The sequence below is a fragment of the Hemibagrus wyckioides genome, unplaced genomic scaffold, assembly GCF_019097595.1.
Source record: "Hemibagrus wyckioides isolate EC202008001 unplaced genomic scaffold, SWU_Hwy_1.0 Contig16, whole genome shotgun sequence".
NCBI lineage: Eukaryota > Metazoa > Chordata > Actinopteri > Siluriformes > Bagridae > Hemibagrus > Hemibagrus wyckioides.
This window is the reverse complement of record NW_026690776.1, coordinates 360,455-387,682: the sequence shown is the minus strand read 5'-3', so window position 1 is coordinate 387,682 and position 27,228 is coordinate 360,455. Positions and strand designations below refer to the sequence as shown.

The following is a 27,228-nucleotide window of genomic DNA, read 5'->3' as shown; positions in this document are numbered from 1 at the left end:
AGACTGATCAGAAAAAAAAACTGTAGAACTGTATCTGTAGAACTGCCCAACAGCAATACTGCTTTAACAAAGAGCAAAACAGAAAGACTTATTTGCCATCAAAACAAAAAATTTCAAAACATTAGATGTGACCATGATACTGTTTCACAGATCACTAGTAGAGAGAAATCATACTGTGGTCAAATAAGTCAATCTTTTTAAAAAAAAATCATCCTCTGATTAATGTAACTACTTTCTACTCAATGACCTTGACAGAAATGTGATGGAGTAAAAAGTACAATATGTGTCTTTCAAACGTAGTGAAGTTAAAGTAACAAGTTTCCAGAAAAAATAATACTCAAGTAAAGTACAGATACTCAAAAAGTGTACTTAAGTACAGTACTCAAGTAAATTTACTTTGTTACTGTCCACCTCTGCAAATAAAAAACACATAAAGTCAAACTCCAGCAAGGTACACATACACGTTACATACAGAAAGGTAAAGAAGGTTTGTATGTACTTATACATGATTATATATATATATATATATATATATATATATATATATATATATAGATATATAGATAGATAGATAGATAGATAGATAGATAGATAGATAGATAGATGTCATTTATATGAGACCTCTGAACTTATAAAAATATATCTATAAGACAATATATCTACATTAAGTCTCAATACAGTTACTCATATTGTATTTGTATGTTCATGTGTAAACAAAATTCAGAGAAATACATCTGAAATGCATTTAAATACAGATAAACAGTTTAATAAGAGAAGCTCTGAGGAAGTATACTACAGAATATATGAGCACTTGTATGGTATGGTATGGTGAATTGTGTTCAATAGAGAAAATGTATGTTTTTAACTTTGTGTATATTCATATTGTATTATCTGAATGCAAATAAGTGAGAAAAGGATAATAATTCCCAACTGTGGTTATTCAGCTATAGTGGAATAATGTTGTATTGTGTTGGTGACTCAGGTCACTGATACTGTGTGAAGTGATGATACACTATATTGCCAAAAGTATTCGCTCACCCATCCAAATAATCAGAATCAGGTGTTCCAATCACTTCCATGGCCACAGGTGTATAAAATCAAGCACCTAGGCATGCAGACTGTTTTTACAAACATTTGTGAAAGAATGGAGTCGCTCTCAGGAGCTCAGTGAATTCCAGCGTGGAACTGTGATAGGATGCCACCTGTGCAACAAATCCAGTCGTGAAATTTCCTCGCTCCTAAATATTCCACAGTCAACTGTCAGCTGTATTATAAGAACGTGGAAGTGTTTGGGAACGGCAGCAACTCAGCCACGAAGTGGTAGGCCACGTAAACTGACAATCGCTAGAGACAATCGCTACAGACCTCCAAACTTCATGTGGCCTTCAGATTAGCTCAAGAACAGTGCGCAGAGAGCTTCATGGAATGGGTTTCCATGGCCGAGCAGCTGCATCCAAGCCATACATCACCAAGTGCAATGCAAAGCGTCGGATGCAGTGGTGTAAAGCACCCCGCCACTGGACTCTAGAGCAGTGGAGACAGGCCTTCTCGTCCAACATCAGTGTGTGACCTCACAAATGCGCTTCTGGAAGAATGGTCAAAAATTCCCATAAACACACTCCTAAACCTTGTGGACAGCCTTCCCAGAAGAGTTGAAGCTGTTATAGCTGCAAAGGGTGGACCGGCGTCATATTGAACCCTATGGATTAGGAATGGGATGTCACTTAAGTTCATATGCGAGTCAAGGCAGGTGGCGAATACTTTTGGCAATATAGTGTATGTATATACTTTGTAAGTTATGCTACAACTGCATCACTTCCTGGGTGTGACCTTCTAGAGACATGTTCCCTCATGTGTAAAGTTCAGCACATACAGCACTATTATACAGAATCCTCACAGAGCTGTGTTCAGAAATCTCTCAATTATACAACTTACTGTACATAGTGAGATACACACCACTGATTCTCACGGTAGTTTTTATTAACTAATAAAATTAAAAATTAAAAATAATACTTCATTATTGTTTTGATATCTGTATTATACTTTGATAAATATTTTCTTCTAGACACAGACAGTTTTGCAGATAAAGTCGGGCTGAAGGGGGGAGATGCCAACATTGTCATGAAAGAAACAGACATTATTACTCTGAAATGTTCATATGAATCAAGCAGTCAATACATTCGGCTTTACTGGTACAAACAATATCCTAACAGCGCACCACAGTTTTTACTGCTTAAAGGTGCGAGGTCAGGAGCTTCTGATGAGTACAACCCCTCTGGCTCTCGATTCAATGCAGAAACATTCTCCAGACTGCAGATCTCAGATTCTGCACTCTATCACTGTGCTCTTAGAGTAGTAGCACAGTGATACAGAGTCACTGAGAGACTGTACAAAAACCTATGAAATAATTCATTTGAAGTTAAATGTTAAATATCAAAGATACTTCATTTACCAACTTATCAGTTAACCACAGACACAAAAGACATTTGTGGAAACATATGCAGCTGAAGAAACAGAAAAAAAAATAAAAATGCACTGTCATTTTGCTGTTAGTGTGTAATGTTTTAAATTAAATTCATTGCACATTGCTGGCCAGTTTTCTAATGATTCATTTAAATAAATTTGTATTTATTTATATGTACAAACACAAACTAAGATTTGTCAAATATTCTAAGAAAAACAATTTTGTACAACTTGTTTGTTGAAATATTGTCAATAATTCACAACATTCAGAAGTGTCTAAATCAAGGTGTAGTATAATCTACTGAAAAAGAATATTTAATACTTTTTAAGTCATCATAAAGTGCATTGTCAACCTTGCAGAAAAATCGTTCAGTGTGATGCAGTAATTACAACTAAAAAATGACAACTAAAACACCCTGGCATCACTCTGCCCCCTGGTGACACATATTCTGATCAACAGTGTCAGCTGCAGGAAGGGTGGAGCTCCACAGGGTATGACAGTAAACTCCACTCCTTCAGCTTTACTTGTCAGCAGCTTACCACTTCTATCATGCTGCTCTTTAATCCTTGTCTGTTAATGCTTCTTCTATGTATGTTCATCTTATGTTATGTCCAAGTCTAGGGTTGGGAAGTGAGAAGTGTGAGAAATAGCACAGGGCTATACAGTGAGGGAAAATATTATCTGATCCCCTGCTGATTTTGTACGTTTGCCCACTGACAAAGACATGATCAGTCTGTAATTTTATTGGTAGGTTTATCTGAACAGTGAGAGACAGAATAACAACAAAATCCAGAAAAACACATTTTAAAAAAGTTATACATTGATTTGCATTTTATTGAGTGAAATAAGTATTTGACCCCTTTGCAAAACATGACTTGGTGGCAAACCCTTGTTGGCAATCACAGACGTCAGACATTTCTTGTAGTTGGCCACCAGGTTTGCACACATCTCACATCTCAAGGAATTTGGGCCCACTCCTCTTTGCAGATCCTCTCCAAGTCATTAAGGTTTTGTGGCTGACCCTTCAGCTCCCTCCACAGATTTTCTATGGGATTAAGGTCTGGAGACTGGCTAGGCCACTACAGGACCTTAATGTGCTTCTTTTTGAACCACTCCTTTGTTGCCTTGGCCGTGTGTTTTGGGTCATTGTCAGTCTGGAATATCCATCCACGACCCATTTTCAATGCCCTGGCTGAGGGAAGGAGGTTCTCATCCAAGATTTAACAGTACACGGCCCCGTCCATCGTCCCTTTGATGCAGTGCAGTTGTCCTGTCACCTGGGGATGGTGTACTTGGGGTCATAGGCAGCATTCCTCCTCCTCCAAACACGACGAGTTGAGTTGATGCCAAAGAGCTGGATTTTGGTCTCATTTGACCACAACACTTTCACCCAGTTCTCCTCTGAATCATTCAGATGTTCACTGGCAAACTTCAGATGAGCCTGTACATGTGCTTTCTTTAGCAGGGGACCTTGCGGGTGCTACTGGATTTCAGTCTTTTACGGCATAGTGTTTTACCAATTGTTTTCTTGGTGACTATGGTCCCAGCTGCCTTGAGATCATTGACAAAATCCTCCAGTGTAATTCTGGGCTGATTCCTCGCCGTTCTCATGATCATTGAAACTCCATGAGGTGAGATCTTGCATGGAGCCCCAGACCGAGGAAGATTGACAGTCCTTTTGTGTTTCTTCCATTTGGGAATAATTGCACCAACTGTTGTCACCTTCTCACCAAGCTGCTTGGTGATGGTCTTGTAGCTCATTCCAGCCTTGTGTAGGTCTACAGTCTTGTCCCTGACATCCATGGACAGCTCTTTGGTCTTGGCCATGATGGAGAGTTTGGAATCTGATTGATTGCCTCCTTCTGTGGACAGGTGTCTTTCATACAGTTAACGAGCTGAGATTAAGAGCACTCCCCGAGAGTGCTCCTACTGTAATCTCAGCTCCTTACCTGTATAAAAGACACCTGGGAGCCAGAAATCTTTCTGACTGATAGGGGATCAAATACTTATTTCACTCATTAAAATGCAAATCAATGTAGAACTTTTCTGAAATGCATTTTTCTGGATTTTTTTGTTGTTATTCTGCCTCTCACTGTTCAAATAAACCTACCATTAAAATTACAGACTGATCATTTCTTTGTCAGTGGGCAAACGTACAAAATCATCAGGGGATCAAATAATTTTTTCCATCACTGTATATGTAGGAGGTAAAACAGAACATATATATGATGCCCCAAAGTTAACAGGAATGATTCACACAACACAGCAGTGAATTAAGGTGATATATTGTGATGTAGTGATATGTACAGCACAGTGAACTGGGAAGACTTCAACAAAACAGAAACACACTGAGATTAGTTATCTGACCTAAACAAAAAAAAAAAAGAAGAAATGAACATAAATGGCATTCAAACCCTTAATGCCAGTGAACATATACAATGTCTCAATATTTACATGTGCAAAGATTATATAAGGCAGCAAAACCAAAATCAAGGAGCAGATCAAACTCGTAGTCAAGGCAGGCAAAGATTAAACCAGAACTGTTAGAAGCAAAAACACAAAACGGAATCTCAACACACATATAACCACAACACACCAAGTGAGCACTGATGTTGGGGTTACTGGCTTCCATCCCAGCTTTATACTGTCGCCATTAACAATGTCATCTCTGAGCTCTGGAGGAGAAGGGAGGGCCAGACTGGACAGTCTCCACAGCATGTGGTGGCAGCTTTTAGCTGACTGACTTTAGCTAGCTTAGTAAATGACAGTGTAAAGTTCACATGCCAGAGGAACCCCAAAATGCCAAACCATTCCAGGAATAATGATATTGATTGTTAATTCTTATAAGCAGTTATTTCTCTGTTTATATTGCTTGAGATTTGATATGATGAACATATGTTTCATTTGCCTGTGCTAGCCCAGGGCTCACCAAGTGTGCTTTAGATATTGATTGAAATACTTCAGCACTTAATTGCTGTGGGTATTGGGAATATGTCTCTTACCCTCTGTGATCCAGCATCTGCAGAACCTGCAAAAGAAAGCGAGTATAGCTTTTCTATATAAATAAAGTAAAAAAAAAAGTGCTTATCTACTTAGTTTCAAAAGTTAGTATCAAATTTTAAAGTATTGTGAGATATTGTGTCTTTTGGTATTAGAGTCCTGAGACACAGCCCTGACCTCTAACTCCAAAAGATATGTTTAAGAGGTGAAGTCAGATGGTACTGTGAAGTGATGATCTGTGTAAAATTATGCTACAACAGCATCACTTCCTGGGTGTGGCCTTCTAGAGGTGTGTAAAGTTCAGCACATACAGCACTATTATACAGAATCCTCACAGAGCTGTGTTCAGAAATGGATCAACTATACAACTTACTGTACATAGCGAGATACATACCACTGAGTCTCACTCTAGTTACAGGTCATTTATTTTTATCAGTTCATAAATTGAATTAACTGATTGCAAAGTTTGTAAGAATCAATCTAACAATCTTTCATATTCTTAAGACAATATTTTGTTTACAAAATAGCTGAAAGATTCCTAACATTTATTACATTTTCTCCTTTACAACATGCAGTTTTGCAGATACAATTGGGCTGATGGATGAAGTTGGCAGCATTACCAAGAAAGAAACAGACACTGTTACTCTAAAATGTTCATACGAGACAAGCAGCAATTACATTTTGCTTTACTGGCACAAACAAGATCCTAACAGTACAATAATCCTAACAAGTTTTTTTCTGTAGAAACGTGCAAGGTCAAGAACTGGCCAGCACTGCGCTCTCTCTGCCGGGTGAGCTGGAGTGGAGATACATAGTGTTTTAGCGATTTCCAAAGAGAGAGTTGAAAGGTCGATAAATTATCATTAATCCAGTTATGATAGTTGTCCAACAATGCTTGTCGGCTGTACGAGATATATGCAAGGCTATTCTGAGTGAATAAACTTGCAACTAGTATAGAAATAACTACTAAATCGCAGAATCTGGGGAGACGCTGAGCCTCGCGTTGTGCACGCACCGCTATCTTGGTCATGACAAAATGTGCACATACTCAGAAATACCAGTACAAACATATGCCAAAAATTATTCACTGTAAACGAATTAGAAAGAGCAGCAGGTAAGCAAAGGTTCAGTAGTGATAGAGATTAAGGAGTATGTTGATGCTCATCTGTTTATCACAGAGGTTCACAAATTGCAATGTTCATTGCAATTCGTGAACATTGCAAGACTTTAGTCAAATTTAAATTGTGTTCATACCTTGACAATGGGATTCATTTATTCAAATATTTGTTTACACAAGCATAGTGAAGCATTTCATTTGGGGATGTTAGGAAGGCTCATTCAGGGTAGATATTGAAGTCTGTCTTTAGACACAAACAGATAACTATAGCTTTAACTACACTGTGTAGCATGTAGCACTACAGACTAATTAAAATTAATTTTAATATATGATTGAATCCAGTTATTATACTACAGACACAATATGCATACAATTAGTAAAGAGGTTTTTATGCTAGAAAACTGCTTAATACTATCACTAATTTTAGCAAAAATCAGGCTTATCAGATTTTAACATGTCATAAAATATATTATGAAATATCAATTAATTTAAACAATGGATTTAGCACATATAATGCCAGAGCTGACATGACAATGACTAAGTAAAAGTGGGTGGAGCTAGATGTGGTAAGATACAGTTTAGAAAGTTTCACAGAGATCCTGCCATTTATACCTACTGCAAGAGAGACACAACTATGGAAGCCCAGAGAGGCCATGTGATATTTTTTTTGCTTTTGTTTTCTCGTGATCACGACTTAATTTTCTCAGTCGTACAGAAATTTGTCAACGGTCCCTAAACTAGCGCTTCCGAGTGTCTGTCTAATGTCCGAATATCAAACTAACTTCACCGCGGTTCTGATTATGTCATGATCATGAGAAAACAACTTTTGTTATCTCGTGATCACGAGACAATTAAGTCGTGATCACGAGAAAACAAAAGCAAAAAAAAAAAATACCACATGGCCTCTCTGGGCTTCCGTACACAACAGTCATGTTACGCTTCTTTAATTTCATAGTTGTTAAAAACAAACATTGGTAAGACATTTATATTATACACAAACTTTAGGTGAATGCTGGAAATGAGCTGATACCTAAACATGATTAATTAACTTACACAATGAAAATATAAATGTTTATGTTGTTGTAATGTTTTACAGCAGGTGCTGTTGACAGCAGCATTACACCAGAACAAACCATCATATCTTCAAGTGAAGGCAGCAACATCACACTGACCTGCACATATGATGACTCAGCTAGAAATCTCCACTGGTATCGACAAAAACCTCAATCAGAACCAGAGTTTCTTCTGCTAATTCCTAAATCCTCATATAGTATCTCTAAAGCTGAACATGACCCAAGACTATCGACCAAAGTTCGTAAAAAGGACAGGAAAGTAGTTGTGGAGATCTTTCCTGCTGCAGTATCAGACTCTGCACTGTACTACTGCACCATGGAGCCCACAGTGACACAAAAATCAGATTTTACAAAAAACTCAAGCTTGATTTTTTTCCCAGCAGGGGGAGATGTTTACCTCTTTCATTCGAGTACAGTTTCCTTTCTTAATTCTCAGACTTTGATCTTTATTTGCTTTGAATATTAACATGGATCTTACATACTGTATGTTGGTATTGCTTAGCGGTTGAACAATCAGAGAAGAAATCCTTTAAAAAATTCAATATATTATTATAATAGAGGCTGCTGACAATAGCATTAAACCAGATCAAACCAATGTATTCACAATGGAAGGCAGCAAGATCTCACTGTCCTGCACATATACTGGTATAATACAGTCTCCACTGGTATCGACAAAAACCTAGATCAAGACCTTAGTTTCTGCTGCTGATTCTTGAAAGCAGTCAACATGTCACACAAGCTCAACAACCATATCCATGAATGTCCATAAAACTTAAAAATGATTAAGAGTAACTATAGCCACATGCACAGGCAAATGCAATAAGGCTTATTTTTATCTAAAAAGTGAACTATTCAGTAAGATAGCAAATTGTCATGAAAGCAATGCAATTACAATTTCAAGCAGTTTTAACCACTTTATCCAAAATGCAAGCACAGTGAAATACAAGCCTGGAAAACACTACATTAAAAATCTAGCGAAAATCAAGTTAAAAAAATTGAGTTGTGTATGGATCATGACAGAGCAAACTATTTGAAGAACTCAGGTTTTCACCAAAGCAGAAATCATGGGGTGATCTTGGGGTATTTTCAATTTTCAAACCTGGAATGTTATTCGGTCACTTCTTCTGATTATTGAGTATCGGTATTAGTATTTTTAACAAATTTTCACTCCTCACAAAAGACTTTTTCAAGGATTTGTGGGTTATGTACAAAGATGGAGCAAGTTCCCTAATGGACTGTTTTACAGTTGTATTATTTATGTCCATAGTTTTCTAATAAACTGTCCATTATTCAAAGTGATTTTCTAACTGTACATTTATACTCCTCTAAAACTTGTTCAAAGTTATATTCTTTTACTCGTATGAACCTCTCTTGTTCTTCTGTGGTATGAGCCACATCTAAAAGATTAGAGAAATCATATCAAATATGAGAGACCTTTATGCACTGAATGGCTAAGTGAAAAAAGAATTAATTTATTTATAAGATATATACAGATCATCCCACCTGAAGCAATTGGATCATCACTGGTAGTCTGGGTGTCCTTGACTTCTGAATATGACACAGAAATTTTAAACACATATGCAAATAAAAGGTTTAACAGTAGGAAGTATTTATACTTTTATGTAATTTACGTGTATTTTGCTGGATTGTTTTAGGCTGTGCTATAGTTCGGTCTTCCGGATGTTCCAGTGTTAGGTTCTGAAAGCCTTGTGTGGACATTTCAGGAAACTCATTGTCAGAATGTCCACAATGTTCTTGTCTGAAATAATCACAAAAAATAAAATATTCCCTTATTAATATGCAACATACCTAAGAGACAAATTGAAATATATTCAGAAGTCTTGAGTTTGTTTGGTATGTTATCCTAGACACTAGAATCAGATAAGCATTGTCTGGTCTTGTTTTGTAATAAAAATGATTGAAAATGAAAATTTAGATATAATCCTATATCTGAATACATATTGACCAGTTAAGTAGAAAGAATATGCCAACCTTCTAGTATAATCTCTCAAATAGAAATAAAATGAATGGATTTAACCATAAATCTTAAAATAAAGTTCTTACTTGATGAGAAGTCTATGGTCTCTTAAAGTTTGAAGGAGAGCTTAAAGGTTCTTTAGCCTCTGATGGATTTCTAGCTTTTATTGGGTGTTTTCCCAACATACTGGGTGGGTGTGGGGTTTTGGTGGGAAACTGGGATTGGAGGGAAGTTAAGCACGTGTTTGTGTGGGTGGCTGGTTAACTATTTATTGTTCATTGTTGAAACCTGGTTCTTGGAGAAATGTGTTGCTCTGATGCTGTATGTCTGTTGCACTGTTTCTCCATTTTGACCTGTAGGCCTCTGGTGGAAAGAAATCCTTACATCAATTCCATTTAAAAGATTTACGTCTTTTTTAAACTTTAAACTTTCTTAAAGTTATGAAAGATATGACCCAGTCCAGATAACCTGAAAACCAGTATGACTGTTGATTCTCTACTGAAAAAAAAAACAAACAAAAAAAAACAGCTATACAACCATTTGACACTGAACAATACTGAATATTATCATGCTCTAAAATTTTTGCAAATCTTTTCTAAGTAGATTTCACCTTTTTCAGTGCATCAGGACAAGTGACAATAGTTCAATCACCAATATTTCACATGCAGAGAGATACAGTATTTGAAGGGAAAAATGGGTGGGTGTGTCTTTTGTACATATGTGTGTGTGTGTGTATGTGTGTGTACATGTGTCCTTCAAGAGATGATTGGCAACAGTGATTCTGCAACACACTGTTGGTCATCATCTTAGTGGACTTTGGGGTCGGGGGTTTTAATTCCAGGGTTGGTGGGCAGTTTGGGAAGGAATTTGGGAATTGTTCGTTGTTCATTGAAGGGTGCTTGTCTATGTGTCTAGGAGTGTGCGTGTCCTTCAAGAGCTAATTGTTAACAGATTCTGCATCACTCTGTTGGTCATCATCTTAGTCGAACATGGGGTGGGGGTGTGGGTTTAATTCCAGGGTCAGTGGACAGTGTGGGGTGGTTTGACTGGCTGGTTAATTGTTCATTGTTCATTGAGGGATGCTTGTCAACATGTGTGTGTCCTTCAATAGCTAGGGGCACAATTATTCTTTGTATTTTCAGTGGTCAGTGACCCAATCTAAATACTGCCTTACTTATATCCAAAATAAAATCATATTTTTGTACAAACTGGCCTGACATTTTCACACTATACAGTAGTTCACACAGTCCACTCACTGTGCACAGAACAACATCTCAATTTCCTGTAGAGACAGGAGAGCAAACACACCTCTCTCCCATCCTCATCACTACATTCAGGGAAATATTGAGAGCATTATGTGCAACTTTACTGCTGTTTAATATGAAATTGCACTCAGAGTCAGAGCAGAAGACTCTATGGAAGATAATGAAAACCACTGGAAACATCATCAGGGTCTATCTAACCACCATTGAGGATCCATACCAGAAAATATACCATAAGTATAAAGCCAAGAACTTTGTGTATGTTGCCTCCCACCTTTCTACCATACACTTTACTCAGACAGTCAGGTACACATCTTCATACACTGATGATACTATTCCATATTTCTTGATAAACAACGATAAAGATTAAAGGCTTGGTTCAATCCTGATAGCAGAAATGTACAATATACAAACACTGTGGAAAACTTTTATATCTATCCATCACATTTAAGCATGTTATAGTAGATAAGTAAACCTTGTTTTGTCTGGCTTCTTTGGATGTAACTGAACATGAATACATTATTTGGATTAAACAGACACATCATGTAATGACAGAGAGTATCACTACCAGAGATATTATGTGACAATGGGCAGGTGAGTTTGGGCACTGTGGCAAAAAAAAAAAGTCATTAGTTGGTTCTGTATTTAAGGAGATGCCCAGTGTAAGCTATAAAGTGTACAACTTGGCCCGTTTTTTCTATATAGATGCTCAAGGGGTCACCCAGTCACTTACAAAGCTCGGGAGTGAACCAGGGAGAGGTGCAGGGAAAGGGAACCAGATATATCTAGTTAGAAGCATGTCCTTCTATAGCTTAAGAAATGGCAAGGTTATAGCTGGACAGAAAATCCGAGGGGTGGGCAAGTTTAACAGAGTCAAGAATAGAAAGCATGTAAATAGAGGAAGAGGAAGATAATGGGTCACTCCCTTTCAGATTACAATAAGATATCAAGGTTTTTTGTTTTGAATTTTGTAGAGGAATAGTGAATTTAGTGAACTTATGATCATCTTATGCCCTTATCCAAGGTGACATACATTTTATCTCATTTTTCTAAAATACAACTGAGCAATTGAGGGTTAAAGGGCCTAACTCATGGTCCCAGTAGTAGCTTGGTGGGCCTGGAAATCGAACAAGCAAGCAAGAGTAAGTAATTCACTAAGGTTATAGGTTAGAATTATAAGGAGTGGTGTTGGATCAACCACCTTCAATGCCAGATACTCAAATGAGGTTATATCATGGAAGGCAGCACTGAATATTTACAGTTTGTTGCAGTAAACAACAGCAAGCCCACCACCCCTGCGATGAAGAGGCAAAAACAGACCTAAAAGGTATTAAAGTATTACAGAAATAAAAAAAAGTCTTTTATAAATATATAAATCTACAAAATTCTTTTTTGATTATTTGTCTGTAATAAATGACTGTATTTGGGGTAAACATTTATTTAAATCTTAAGGTTGTTCTCCTTGATGAACACAAGATGGCCAACTCAGTTATTCTTATGGAGGGCAAAATACAACAGCACCATATAAACATGCTCACATTCTTTTTATATAGTTTTTACAATAAACCGTCAGTGATATAGGCTCTACCTGTTCTTCTATCATACATACTGCACAAATATGATCTCAACCCCTGACATGGATGATCTCAGTAGCTGATTTCTGATACAACATTTTGATAAAACAACTGTCCACTGTTTTAAATAAACTGTCAGAAGAATAAATACTCATCTAATTATAGATTTTTTTCTAATAAAACCTCAAATGCAGTTATACTAAAGTTGTATTTTTCAAATGTAACTACCACTAACCTTGTGTTGTTAGATCCTTCCAAGTCCACCTCACTCCTGAATGTAAAGCCACACACTGGTGACTCATGTGATGCTGTGGGGTGGAGCTTCATGAGCCTTTATGATAACATATTTCAAAAATATTGAAATGAAGTAAAGCATGATTTATCATGTTACAAACGTATTTTTGTGACACCACAATCATCAAGAATCATACAGACTATAAAGCAGAATGTGGCACAATAAATAGTCATACAGACTATAAAGCAGAATGTGGCACCAAATGCCAGCAGCAATAACAGAAGCATTTATACATTGTTATTTAATGTTATTGTTCTGAATTAAGGATGAACACGTTTTTTTTTTTTTTAAATAGCAAATTGTGAGTATGATTTGTTTAACACCTTATTATTCCTTACTATTTTAAGAAACAATATACTCTCTTCTCTATAACAGGTTACTCCATGGCAGATTCCATAGAGCCACTTTCCACTCATGAAGTTGTAAATGAAGGTGATGATGTTATTCTGTCCTGCAAATACGAAGCAAGTGTTGCAACAAACAACTACCTGCACTGGTACAGGCAATATCCAAAATCTAAAACAGAGTTCCTTCTTTATATTTATCAAAGTGGAGATCCAAAATCCGAACCTCCCCCAAAAATGTCTGCTAACGTTAAAGATAAACGAGTGTATGTGAACATCTCCTCTGCTGCTGTATCAGACTCTGCTCTATACTACTGTGCTCTGAGGCCCACAGTGACAGGAAATCCAGCTGCACTGTACAAAAACTTTCACACAGTTTTGCTACATGCCCTTTTGGGGAAGTCTCTTATATTATTTATATTAGAGTTTATATTATTCATTCTTCTATAACTATTCTATTTTGGCCAGGAAACCAGAACTTTCTCAGTTACATTAGACAGAAAGTTAAACAGAAAGGTACTTAGAGGGTCTAATTGGGATCAGTTCTCAACTTCAGTGAAGCAGCTGAGTCTCTGTCTAAGTTCAGGAGTTGAATAAAGTTTGTTCTGCAAATTATTATTGTCATAATGTGTAAAAAAACAAACAAACAAAAAATAACATGGCTTCTTTTTCCCAGCAGTCTTTTTTCTGTGCAAATTGGGGTATAGTTTTATGATTGAGTAAAAAATAAATAAATAAATAAATAAATTCAAACAGAAAAGGCCTTGGTGTGTTAAACTCTCTTTCCTTTCACCACAAGATGCCGTAATCTGTTATCTTATTGTTGGCCAAGTACTAGAATTCTGCTTACATCCTCCAGAGATGCTGACTCCTTTGATTATGAATACTTTACACAATTATATAAGCTGCAGTTATTCTTCAGTCTTACACAGATAGCACTAGTGCATCATTTGTTTTCTGCTCTTTTTTACAATGTTCAGTGTGAGTAAGTGCAATTATCTTTTAACACGGAACACTGTTAAAATCACAGAGACCACAGATTATTAGGTATGCTCTTGTCATGTAATGGAGTGCAATCAGAGACTCTAGCAAAGCTTGTGAAAAGAAAAATGGAAAGTGTGAAACAGAATTGTCTCTTAAATGTTTTGAATGGTTTAAAATTAATAAAAGGGCCAAGATGTTCTTACTCTTTACATCCTTTTATTTAGGAATAAATATTTTACAATGATAAAATGGCGTGTCTGATGCAGTGGGTTGTGCAGTAACAGTGTTTCTTGTTTTGTATTAGTGACTTGTATTAGTGTCACTGGTACTGCGAAGTGATTATCTGTGTAAAATTATGCTACAACAGCAGCACTTCCTGGGTGTGGCCTTCTACAAACGTGTAGCACATACAGCACTATTATATAGAATTCTCACAGAGCTGTGTTCAGAAATGGCTCAACTATACAACATACTCTACATAGTAAGATACATACCACTGATTCTCACTCTAGTTACAGGTAATTTTAATCAGTTCGTCGGTTAATTAATGTCAGTATATTGGATATTATACAAATATCAATTTTGTAATGTTCTGATATCTATATAATGCCTTTATTGATATTTTTCTATACAACAGACAGTTTCACAGATAAAATTGGACCAAAGGAGGAAGATGCCACCATTGTCAGGAAGGAAGCAGACACTGTTACTCTGAAATGTTCATATGAGTCAAGCAGTGATTATTTTATTCTTTACTGGTAGAAACAATATTCTCACAGAGTACCACAATTTTACTGTATAAAGGCGTAAAGTCAGCAGATGATGATTACAACCCCTCTGGCTCTCGATTCAATGCAGAAACATCCTCAGACTTTACTGAACTTTGGCTATGTCCACATGTAGCTGGGTATTTTTAAAAACTGAGATTGTTCTAATTGTTTTTTTTTTTAAAATTCTGTCCACATGACCTACGTCTTGAAAAATATCCTTGTCCACATGAAAACGCAAAACGCCCTGTTAAGCGCTGTCAGGAGCATGCCTAACCAGAAGGCTAGACAAACGTCATTACAGGTTGCGGTAGTTTAACAACAATGGTGCATCGTGGGAAAACGATGCCCTTGACATCCGAAAATTTTATTGTAGAATGTAGAAGTCCGACCTGGTCTCATCTAACACCACAGTCGCTGTCTGCATGGTCTGTGTTGTCGGAGTTTTGCATATAGCAGCAGTTAGCTTCATTTTATATTCCGGCACCTCGGTTCACTAACGTAATGTGCAAGTAACTGCTTGTGTATGTGCATGCATGTAAAAAGTCCAGCAAGCAACGTTAACACAGTCATGACAGTGATGACTTCAAATGGGTGATTTGCTCCCTCCAGCCAGTGCAGTTTCATGGCTAGCAGTTTTTGACATCATAATTATGCTCCGCCGAGGATAATTTTTTAGAGAAGAAGGGACATGGATGGAGTACTGGGGGCTCATCTCTCCACTGGGACAATAATGCACGCCCGCTCAATATAGCAACACCATTGTGAAATTTGCAGACGACACTATGGTGGTGGGACTCATATCGGGGGGGGGATGAGTCAGCTTATAGGGACGAGGTGGAGCGGCTCTCATGGTGGTGTAAGGAGAACAACCTGCTTCTCAACACCACAAATACCAAGGAGCTGATCATTGACTGCAAGAGGAAGAAAATGGACATTACTCCACTTTCCATCAGTGGGGACTGTGTAGAGAGGGTAGCTGACTTCCGGTTCCTGGGAGTCCAGATAGAGGAGGGCCTGACTTGGAGCACGAACACCTCTGAGCTGCTGAAAAAGGCCCAGCAGAGACTCTACTTCCTTAGGGCGCTGAGAAAGAACAACGTCACTCAGAGACTACTGGTGTCCTTCTACCGGTGCTCCATAGAGAGCATCCTAACCTACTGCACTGGCGTATGGTTCACCAGCTGCACAGTGGCTCAGAGGAAAGCGCTCCAGAGGGTCATAAACATGGCCCAGAAGATCGTCGGCTACCCTCTCCCAACACTGGAAGAACTACACAGTTCACACTGTATTAAAAAAGCCCAAAGCATCCTTAAGGATACATCACACCCTGGACATGATCTGTTTGAACTGTTACCATCAGGATGGCGATGCAGAACAATCAGAGCCAGGACAAACAGACTAAAAAACATTTTTTATCCAACAGCCATAACTGCACTCAATAATCAAAAAACACTGTTTACATGAGATGTGCAATAGATTGATGATGAATGTGATTGCGTGTGTGCTGTCTTAACTTATTTTAGTATATAATTTCCATACCTATTTATTTATTTTTTTATATACTAATTAGTACTTTTTTTAATTGTTGAAGGTTTGAATGTATGAACTGCTGCACTTTTTGACTGGTTGACACTTTTTAAATTTTGTTGTACATGTAAATGGTACAATGACAATAAACATCTATTCTATTCTATTCTATTCTATTCTATTCTATTCTATTCTATTCTATTCTATTCTATTCTATTCTACTGCATCCACTTCCACAATGAAAGGCAGGGTTGGATCTGGATGGAGGAAAGCTAGGCCAGTGCAGAAGGCAGCTTTCAGCTTCTGGAAGGCTTTGACTGCATCCGATGTCCAACTGAGATTTTAAAGTTTGTTGCATAGAAAGGAGGTGAGTGGAGCGGAGAGTTCACTGTAACCAGAGATGAATCGACGATAAAAGTTTGCAAACCTCAGGAAGCGTTGAAGATCCTTGAGGGTGAGAGGCTGTGGCCAGTTCTTCACTGCTTCCACTTTGGTGTGGTCCATCTGGTACCAGTTGTACATAATCAATGTGGTCAGAGAGGTTGGAGGAGTACAGTGAGGGAAAAAAAATATTTGATCCCCTGCTGATTTTGTACGTTTGCCCACTGACAAAGAAATGATCAGTCTGTAATTTTAATGGTAGGTTTATTTGAGCAGTGAGAGACAGAATAACAACAAAAAAATCTAGAAATACGCAAAACCACAGGCTTTATTGTCATTTCAACCACATATACATTAGCTGATGCAGTACATAGTGAAATGAAATGTTTCTCACTGTGCTGCCACATGTTCACTCAGTCTCCACAGCACTAAGTGCATAGCCAGTGGTGGCAGCTTTTATCTGACTGACTTTAGCTAGCTTAGTAAATGACAGTGTATAGTTCACATGCCATAAATACCCCAAAATTTTATACCGTTCCAGGAATAATGACATTAAATGTTAATTTTTTTATGAGCAGTTATTTCTTTGTTTATTGTGCTTGAGTTTTCCTATTTTTAACATATATTTCTTTGCAGGTTTATTATTTGAGTCTTAATATAAGATTTTAAGAATGTCTCCTAGGTTGATTGCCCAATGTGCTTTTGACAATGATTTAAATGCTGTGGGTATTTGGAAAATGCCAGTTACCCTTTGAGGCCCTGCATCTGCAGAACCTGTAAAAGAAAGCAAGTATGTTTAGGAAGTATATTAAGTATGTTATAGTGTCTTTTGGTGTTAGAATCCTGAGACATAGCTCTGACCTCTAACTCCAAAAAAAAGTTTAAGAGGGGAAGTCAGGTACAGTGGGTTGATCAGCAACAGTGGAATAGTTCTGTGTTGTATTAGTGACTCAGTTCACTGTCACTGATACTGTGAAAATGGTGATCTGTGTAAAATCATGCTACAACTGCATCACTTCCTGGGTGTGGCCTTCTAGAGACGTGTAAAGTTCCTTTTGTAAAGTTGTAATTCCTTTTCCATCAGGTAATTAATTGTAATAACCGATTGCAGAGTGTTAATGAATCAATCTAACAAACTTTAAACCTTTCTTAAGAAAATATTGTTATATATGTTACAGCACTCCTTGAGCAGTGAGGATTAAGGGCCTTGCTGAGGGGCCCAACAGCTTGCCAGTGCTGTGGCTTGAACCCCAGTCTTCCAATCAGCAACATTTTACCATCACGACCCCCAATGGATTGCTTTCAACATGCAACAACAGACTTGATTTGTACACTGTAAATAAATAAATAAATAAATAAATAAATAAATAAATAAATAAATAAATAAATGCTGTATAAATTTATTTCTTCCACCTTATGTCTGTTAAGCATGTATACACAGATATGTTACTTTGTTGGATGTGAGCTAGAGCAATGGCCTTTTACAAACCCCTCAGAACAGATGTGAGTTTGATTGTAGAACAATGAGATTCATTGTACAGATACAGTTGTACAGAAAGAGCATAAGATGAAATGGATGAGTAAATAAATTCCTATAGAGAGTAGAAAGTTCACTGTCACTTTAACTGCATGTACATTTGATTAATAAAGGTCAAAGGGTCCAGATGCCCTTCCTGACCCAACCCTCCCATTTTTATCGGGGCTTGGGACCAGCACTGCATCCAGACACACTAACAAATTCCTTATGCCCAACAGAAGTAATAGAAAATTAGGATATGGACACCTATAATCTTCTATTAAACACCTATAATATCAATTCCTCTTTTCTCATGAATGAACAAAGATATCTTGTCTGCTGTAGTAATCCTTTTGACACAGTATTTTAATGAGATATTTAAAATGAAAAATAATTTAAAAAAAAAGTGTTCTGCATTGATCACAACTGCAATGGAACATTAATTTTTAATATAGAAATCTCAGATGGAGTGGTGAGTGAGTCTGTTGGTGACATTAGGTGTTTTAAGAACCCATTTAAAACACTAAGAAACATTATTCTTTTCATTTTCGGGGATAAAATAATGAACAAAACCAGCTACTGCTTCCAGGTCAGCTATGGTGAGCAAAGCTATCATTCCACTCAGAATACCAGTGACTGCTTGTTGCACTCAGTGAACTTGGGGCTGTTACATTTCTGATTGATAATATTGACCCCATTTTGATTTGTGCTTAAAAATGCCTTGTTGTGTGGTGCAGTAATTAAAAATGAAAAAACCCTGGCATCACTCTGCCCCCTGGTGAGACATATTCTGATCAACAGTGTCAGCTTTTAATATTTTTTTTTTTTAATATTTCATTCATTAAAAAAAATGTTTTTTCCAGGGAGCACATCAATGCAAATGACTGAACATCTTATATGGCTTTTGGTGAGAGGCTTAATATGGATTAGGGGAAAACAACAACAAAAACAAATCTGGTAGAACCTTTTTTCAACCACTGACTGTAACAGTGAGACACAAAAATGTCAGAGCAGACACACGATGAATCATGTTCAAATACTCTGTATCTCTGGATTGAGTTCTTATATGTGTAAATAATACCTTACTTTGGACAAGTAAATAAACTTGTCAAATTAAAGAAAACTGCAATTGACTAATGCATGAGTTATGTTGTTGTATATATACTAAATGTGTGGTTGCTGAGAAAATCCATCAGATATTACTGTGACTAAACTCTGGAAAACAATCAAACATTATGAAAAAGATGGTGTTTGATAAAGACCCATATTAACAAATCTAGCAGTAAATGCAGTCAGTCTGCCTAAAGATGTCTAAAACATTGTTAATTATCCTGCACTTCTCATTCAATGATTGTCACACTTTGATCAGTTTAATTATGTCTGTGATGAACCTGTATTGCCAGAGAGAAGAGGTTACACACTCTGTACAGATGGCAGTAGATGGCAGAAGTTTTTATAATGTTTTTAAAATGTTTAGCCAACATAACATAATTCCCAGGCTGTAACACAAACATGTGTAATATGACTAATTACAATATGTATTTACATGTGTATCATTACATAACTGAATTCCACAATGGGTTCATTCATTAATCTTCAGTAAAGACTTTATCCTGATCAGGGTCACGGTGGCTCCAGAATCTATCATGGACACACTAGGCACAAGGGGGAAACACACCATATCACAGGAGTGGAAAAAGTACTGAGAGTCAAGCACATGGACACTAACACACATCATGAAGCCTTGTACATTGTTATTATTTGTGTAAGTATTTTTATCTTGGCTACTGAACCCAATGCTAATCTACTCTAGCATTAATTTGAAAAGAGACAAACTTGTAACCAGTTAATGTAAAAGTGGGTGGAGCTAGATGTGGTAAGATACAGTTTAGAAAGTTTCACAGAGATCCTGCCATTTATACCTACTGCAAGAGACACAACAGTCATGTTACTCTTCTTTATTTTCATAGTTGTTAAAAACATTGGTAAGTCATTTATATTATACACAAACTTTAGGTGAATGCTGGAAATTTGACCTGATACCTAAACATGATTCAGTTAAATAATCTTACACAATGAAAATAGAAATGTTTATGTTGTTGCAATGTTTTACAGCAGGTGCTGTTGACAGCAGCATTACACCAGACCAAACCATCATATCTTCAAGTGAAGGCAGCAACATCACACTGACCTGCACATATGATGATTCAGCTAGAAATCTCCACTGGTATCGACAAAAACCTCAATCAGAACCAGAGTTTCTGCTGCTGATTTATAAACTCGCAGATAGAGTTGAGAGTAGAGCTGAACATGACTCAAGACTATCCATCAAACTTCATAAAACAGACAAGAAAGTAGATCTGGAGATCTTTCCTGCTGCAGTATCAGACTCTGCACTGTACTACTGCGCCATGGAGCCCACAGTGACACAAAACTCAAACAGACTGTACAAAAAGACAAGCTGCATTTTTTTCACATTAGGGGGAGCTGTTTACCTGTTTCATTCAAATACTCTCTTAATTCTCCCACTTTTGATATATTCTGATATTTATTTGCTTTGAATATCAATAATGATCCTCTTACATATGTTGGTAATGCTTAGCAACTGTAACACAAACTTCTATAACAATATGTATTCAAATAATTTATGGTGCTGATTTTTAATGTAACACTAGTGAACTGAAGACTTCACTCTTCATTATTTAGCAGTTTATAAAATAGCACTTGATCCAGCACTGATATTAGCCAGTCAGCTTTCTCAGGCAGCTGTGTGCTCCTTCTGTCTGTTAGTGTTGGTGTTACATGTTATTTGTGATCAGTCAAGAGCTGACAGCACAAGTTAGCAAGCTCATTAAAACACAAGGCCATGCTGAACAGAAAAGACTTCTCTGCTCTAAACCCTTTGAGCAGACAGAAAGATATTTAGCCAAAAATATCTCACTAAATCACAAGTTCTACAGGAGTTCAGGAGAATACAGTAATGTTCTGCAAACTGCTATTTGTTGTTATGCTTAGTGAATAAAAAAGACTTCTAGTTGTAGTTGTTGTGTGTAGCACAGCTTTAACCATTGTCTTTTTTTTTGTTAGGTTGTGTTGCACTTTATAAATAAAAATAAATTGTATGCACTTGCATCTGCCTTTTGTGAAATTAATTAAATAAATGCCCTGCTTTGAATTTGAATACAAAGTGGAAAGATTCCCCACAAGCAGCAATGCTTCAGTAAGAATCAGCAATCTGTCAGTAACACTGGTAACACTGTCATGTGATGCTGTGGGGTGGAGCTTCATGAACATTTATGATGTTGACATATCAGAGTACATAAAGACCTCAGAATATTTACATTCAGCTAAAACCATCCATCATGTTCACTGTTATACTCATGTCACTGTGGCTTTCACTAGGTGAGTTAACATTAAATATTTATGCAATAAAACAGTCAATGTTGAATTAATGGTTAAATAGTCTGTGTGGTGATGAGAAAAAGCAGAATGTGCGATTTACGTAAAACTGGCTTGATGGCCACATAGGTTACTGACATTATGTTCTTTCCTCTATGACAGGTGACTCCATGGCAGATTCAATAGAGCCACTTTTCACTCATAATGTTGTAGATGAAGGTGATGTTACTCTGTCCTGCAGCTACAAAGCAAGTCGTAAATCAGACTACCTGCACTGGTACAGACAATATCCAAAATCTAAACCCGAGTTTCTTCTTAATACTGCTCAAAGTGGAGATGCAATTTCCAACACTGACCAAAGAATATCTGCTAAAGCTGATGATAAACAAGTGCATCTGTTCATCTCCTCTGCTGCTGTATCAGACTCTGCTCTATACTACTGTGCCCTGGTGCCCACAGTGACAGGAAATCCAGCTGCACTGTACAAAAACTTTCACACAGTTTAACTACACTGAAGGCAAATATACTACATTTGTTTTCCTCTTTTAGCTGATCCCATTACGGTTGGTTTAGCTGGCCTCAGTGGCTCGGTTGGTTCTGTACTAATGTTACAGTGGCGAGAGAATGCAAGATCCTAGATGCTGGACTCTCTTTGTGTATCTTACATATCTACATTTTTTAATTGATATATGCAGTTGATTTGGTTTTCATGTTTAGTCTTCGACTATATACAGTTGTAGAAGTAAATTTTTTATAATCTGGTGTCACCCAGATGAGGATGGGTTCCCTTTTGCATCTTCAAATCATCTCGAGGGTTTTTTTCTTTCCACTGTTGCCCCAGACATGCTCGTTATGGGTAAATATAAGTTTAATTTTCAACTTTGTAATTTCTATATTTCTGAATTTCTATATTTCTGTATTTCTGTAAAGCTGTCAATGTCCATTGTTAAAAGCGCTGTGCAAAGAAATTTGAATTGAATTGAATTGAATTACCTTTTGGGAATAGACATACTGTAGCAAATTTACTCATAAGAGATTTTGTTTAAATCTGGATCTATTTTCCTTGATGATCACTATGGAAAGTTTGCATATAATTTTCATATAAAAACTTGATTTAGTGACCAGTGAGCCTATTCATGACATTTACAGTTCTACATAAAAATACCATAAGTATTTATAAATGTACAAATAATTTAAACACCACAAAAACAGGTAAAGGCTTACAGTATTGTATAGATGATAAATCGTGAAATACAACCTCAGCCATATTAATGACTCTAGTTTTCTGACACTGATACTGTGATGATCTGCACTGGGGAATCTTTCCACATTGTATTCAAATTCAAAGCAGGACATTTATTTAATTATGTCACAAAAGGCAGATGCAAGTGCATACAATTTATTTTTATTTATAAAGTCAACTCAAACTACAAAAACAAAAAACTATGATTAAAGCTGTGCTACACACCAATCACAATAAGAAGTCATTTTTTCATTTACAATTTTTTTTTTCAATTTTTTCATTTTCATTTTTCATTTTACCACAGAACAAGGTATGAAAACCCAAGTACACTATATCAAAATCCTACTGTTTTCTGTCTTACTATTGATAAATAAATCAAGTGTTGTAGTTATACTAGATAACATTTAGATATTAGATGTTAGGAGAAATTAGACTGCTAATCTTTGTTACTTAATCATCTGGTCAATAAACATTAATTACCAGCATGAAATGGGATTTCTACCTCTTCTGTTGTGTCCATGTTGAGAATTTAATTTCTTTGTCAGGTTAAACTCCACAGTGGTGGTTAATGGCTCATATGAAAATAGACACTCTGAGCATCTGAATTTGAATTGTAGTGTTTCATAAGTATTTTTGTTTTTACTTAGCCTACTAGAGGAAATATATTCATAGAAAAGAAAAGAAAAAAACCTTACTGTTATGGTTAGATTTGAACAGTACCAAAGGGTCCAAGAGTGAACATAGTCTGTAGTTTGATCACAAAAATACTTGATAGATTTCATTATTATTATTTTTTTTATATTCTTCTTTATAACAGGCAGTTTTGCAGATTAAATTGGGCTAACTGATGAAGATGTCCACATTATAAGGAAAGAAACAGACTCTGTCATTCTGAAATGGCAGGCAGCAATTACACTGAGCTTTACTCTCCTTTTCCCTTTATCAGCTAACATCAGACAAAAAACGGTTGTGGTAACATATGCAACTGAAAAGAAAACGAGGTATAAAGTGCACACAACAACTACACAACTAAACAAGGTAGTCAATTTGTGTACATTTTCGTCCTCCAAAGTATATTTTATCTGATGCTAACAGAACATTTAGTGTCAGTTATTACTGATGCATATGATATAAAATTAAAATATAATTGACCTTTTTCTGTCTAGTTTTTCTAATGATTGATTGTGATCAGTTTACTCTCATTCTTTCCTTCCTTACTTCATACTTTTGTTTATAAGGTAGATGTGGGCTTGTGTATAATTTGCAGTGTGTGAGAATTATAGGAATAATTAAAGATGAATGAAATCAATGAATTAATTATCACAAGAAAAGTTTAAATAACCCATGTGAATTCATGGTCTTTATCGAATTTTGCATTGTAGATGTAATATATATTAAATATTTTTATCTTATATACTGCAGACAAAAGAAATAAAATGAAAATAAAAAATGTAATCCCTAGTACAATAGTAGTGCCTGTGCAGTATAAGATGAAGCAGCATTGTCATGAATATGAATAAATCTGAGTGGGTGGAGCTATATGTGGAGACATCAGAGACATATTCCAATACACAACAGTGGCAATTATTTCTAAAGCTAGAGACCTGAACTAAACACTCAGGATAACAATGTTACTCCTCTTCTTGCTTTTCTTTACTGTTGCTGCCCAACCACACTGTACAAAAAGCACTACACATGACTGGAGCAGAGCCATGCTTTTCTCACAAGATGGAGCTATTTACATGTTTACATTCACTTCTGAAATGCCTGACTGTGAGGACAGTTAGAAGCTGAAGCAAGCTCAAGTTCCTGAAGCTCTACAAATTCAAGAGTTCAGGAGAATAAAGTTCTCAAACTCCTATTTGTTTTTATGCTTTGTAAATGAAAAAAATGACTTCTCATTGTGATTGGTGTGTAGCACAGCTTCAACCATAGTTTTTTGTTTTGGTAGTTTGAGTTGACTTTATAAATAAAAATAAATTGTATGCACTTGCATCTGCCTTTTGTGAAATTAATTAAATAAATGTCCTGCTTTGAATTTGAATACAATGTGGAAATATTCTCCACAAGCAGCAATGCTTCAGTAAGAATCATCTGTCAGTAACATTGCTGACACTGTCATGTGATGCTGTGGGGTGGAGCTTCAAGAACATTTATGATGGTGACATATCAGAGTACATAAAGACCTCAGAATATTTACATTCAGCTAAAACCGTTCATCATGTTCACTGTTATATTTGTGTCTCTGTGGCTTTCACTAGGTGAGTTAACATTGAAATTTTCATTGCATAAATATTAAAAGTTGAATTAATGGTTAATGGTTGTGTGGTGATGAGAAAAAGCAGAATGTGAGAGTTACATAACACTGGCTTGATCCACACATACTGTAGGTTACTTACATTATGTTCTCTTCTCTATGACAGGTGACTCCATGGCAGATTCAATAGAGCCACTTTTCACTCATGAAGTTGTAAATAAAGGTGATGACGTTACTCTGTTCTGCGAATACAAAAGCCATGTTTCAGTAAGCTACCTGCTCTGGTACAGGCAATATCCAAAATCTAACCCTGAATTCCTTCTTTATATTGAAACAAGTGGGTTGATAAGTGACCCAATCCCACCACGTGGACTTGATTTTCATGGACCATGAAAAATCATGAATCATGGACTTGATTTTCATGTTTATTGGTATCTTTTTGGATTCAACAATGGCAGCAACAGTAAAAACAAATATCACCCTTTGGTGGTAGACATTCACTCATCTATCCATTTATCCATCCATTCATACATTCAAAATTTCAGTAGCAATTTTCTTCTGGTTAACACAATAAAACACACACAGTGATGGACATCAAGAATATATATATATATATATATATATATATATATATATATATATATATATATATTGTATAATATTAATATTATATATATTATATATAAATTGTAAATATTTTATTATATCTTTTCATGTGACAACACTGAAGAAATGACACTCTGCTACAATGTAAAGTAGTGAGTGTACAGCCTGTATAACAGTGTAAATTTGCTGTCCCCTCAAAATAACTCAACACACAGCCATTAATGTCTAAACCGTTGGCAACAAAAGTGAATACACCCCTAAGTGGAAATGTCCAAATTGGGCCCAAAGTGTCAATATTTTGTGTGGCCACCATTATTTTTCAGCACTGCCTTAACCTTCTTGGGCATGGAGTTCACCAGAGCTTCACAGGTTGCCACTGGAGTCCTCCTTCACTCCTCCATGATGACATCACAGAGCTGGTGGATGTTAGAGACCTTGCGCTCCCCCACCTTTTTTACTACTTTTGCATTTGGCTAGGGTCAGTGTCACTACTGGTAGCATGAGGCGATACCTATACCCTACAGAGGTTGCACAGGCAGTCCAACTCGTCCAGGATGGCACATCAATATGGTATGCTGTGTCTCTTAGCACAGTCTCAAGAGCATGGAGGAGATTCCAGGAGACAGGCAGTTACTCTAGGAGAGCTGGACAGGGCCATAGAAGGTCCTAACCCATCAGCAGGACTGGTATGTGCTCCTTTGTGCAAGGAGGTTGTGCAAGGAGGAACAGGATGAGCACTGCCAGAGCCTTACAAAATGACCTCCAGCAGGCCACTGGTGTGAATGTATTTGACCAAACAATCAGAAACAGACTTCATGAGGGTGGCCTGAGGGCCCAACATCCTCTAGTGGGCCCTGTGCTCACTGCCCAGCACCATGGAGCTCGATTGGCATTTGCCATTGAACACCAGAACTGGCAGGTCTGCCACTGGCGCCCTGTGCTCTTCACAGATGAAAGTAGGTTCACCCTGAGCACATGTGACAGACGTGAAAGGGTCTGGAGAAGCAGTGGAGAATGTTATGCTGCCTGTAAGATCGTTCAGCATGACCGGTTTGGTGGTGGGTCAGTGATGGTCTGGGAGGCATATCCATAGAGGAATGCACAGACATCTACAGGATAGACAATGGCACCCTGATTGCCATTAGGTTTTGGGATGAAATCCTTGGATCCATCCTATGCTGGTGCAGTGGGTCCTGGTGCTGATCCTTGCTGCAATGAAATTTGACACATGACCCAGTCCATATCAGTATAGATATCCAGCATGATATTTTTCCCCATTTGAGATCTGAAGTGTTCCTTTAATATTTTTGAGCAGTATATATACACTACTCACAAAAAGTTAAGGATATTCAGCTTTCGGGTGAAATTTCAGGATGCACCTAAAATGCACTATAACCTTTACAGGTGAACTTAATTTGACCTTCTCTACACTTTTGAA

At 36.9% G+C, this 27,228-nt stretch overlaps 1 long non-coding RNA gene across 1 annotated transcript; it reads right to left on the bottom strand.

Moving 5' to 3' along the window:
* Positions 1-5,102: 5,102 nt before the first annotated feature.
* LOC131349925 (uncharacterized) lies at positions 5,103-9,787 on the bottom strand. Its single transcript, XR_009204120.1, has 4 exons — positions 9,719-9,787; positions 9,286-9,413; positions 9,158-9,202; positions 5,103-5,492 (listed from the first exon to the last, which is right to left on the bottom strand). It is a non-coding gene; the product is annotated as an uncharacterized LOC131349925 (long non-coding RNA).
* Positions 9,788-27,228: the final 17,441 nt, after the last annotated feature.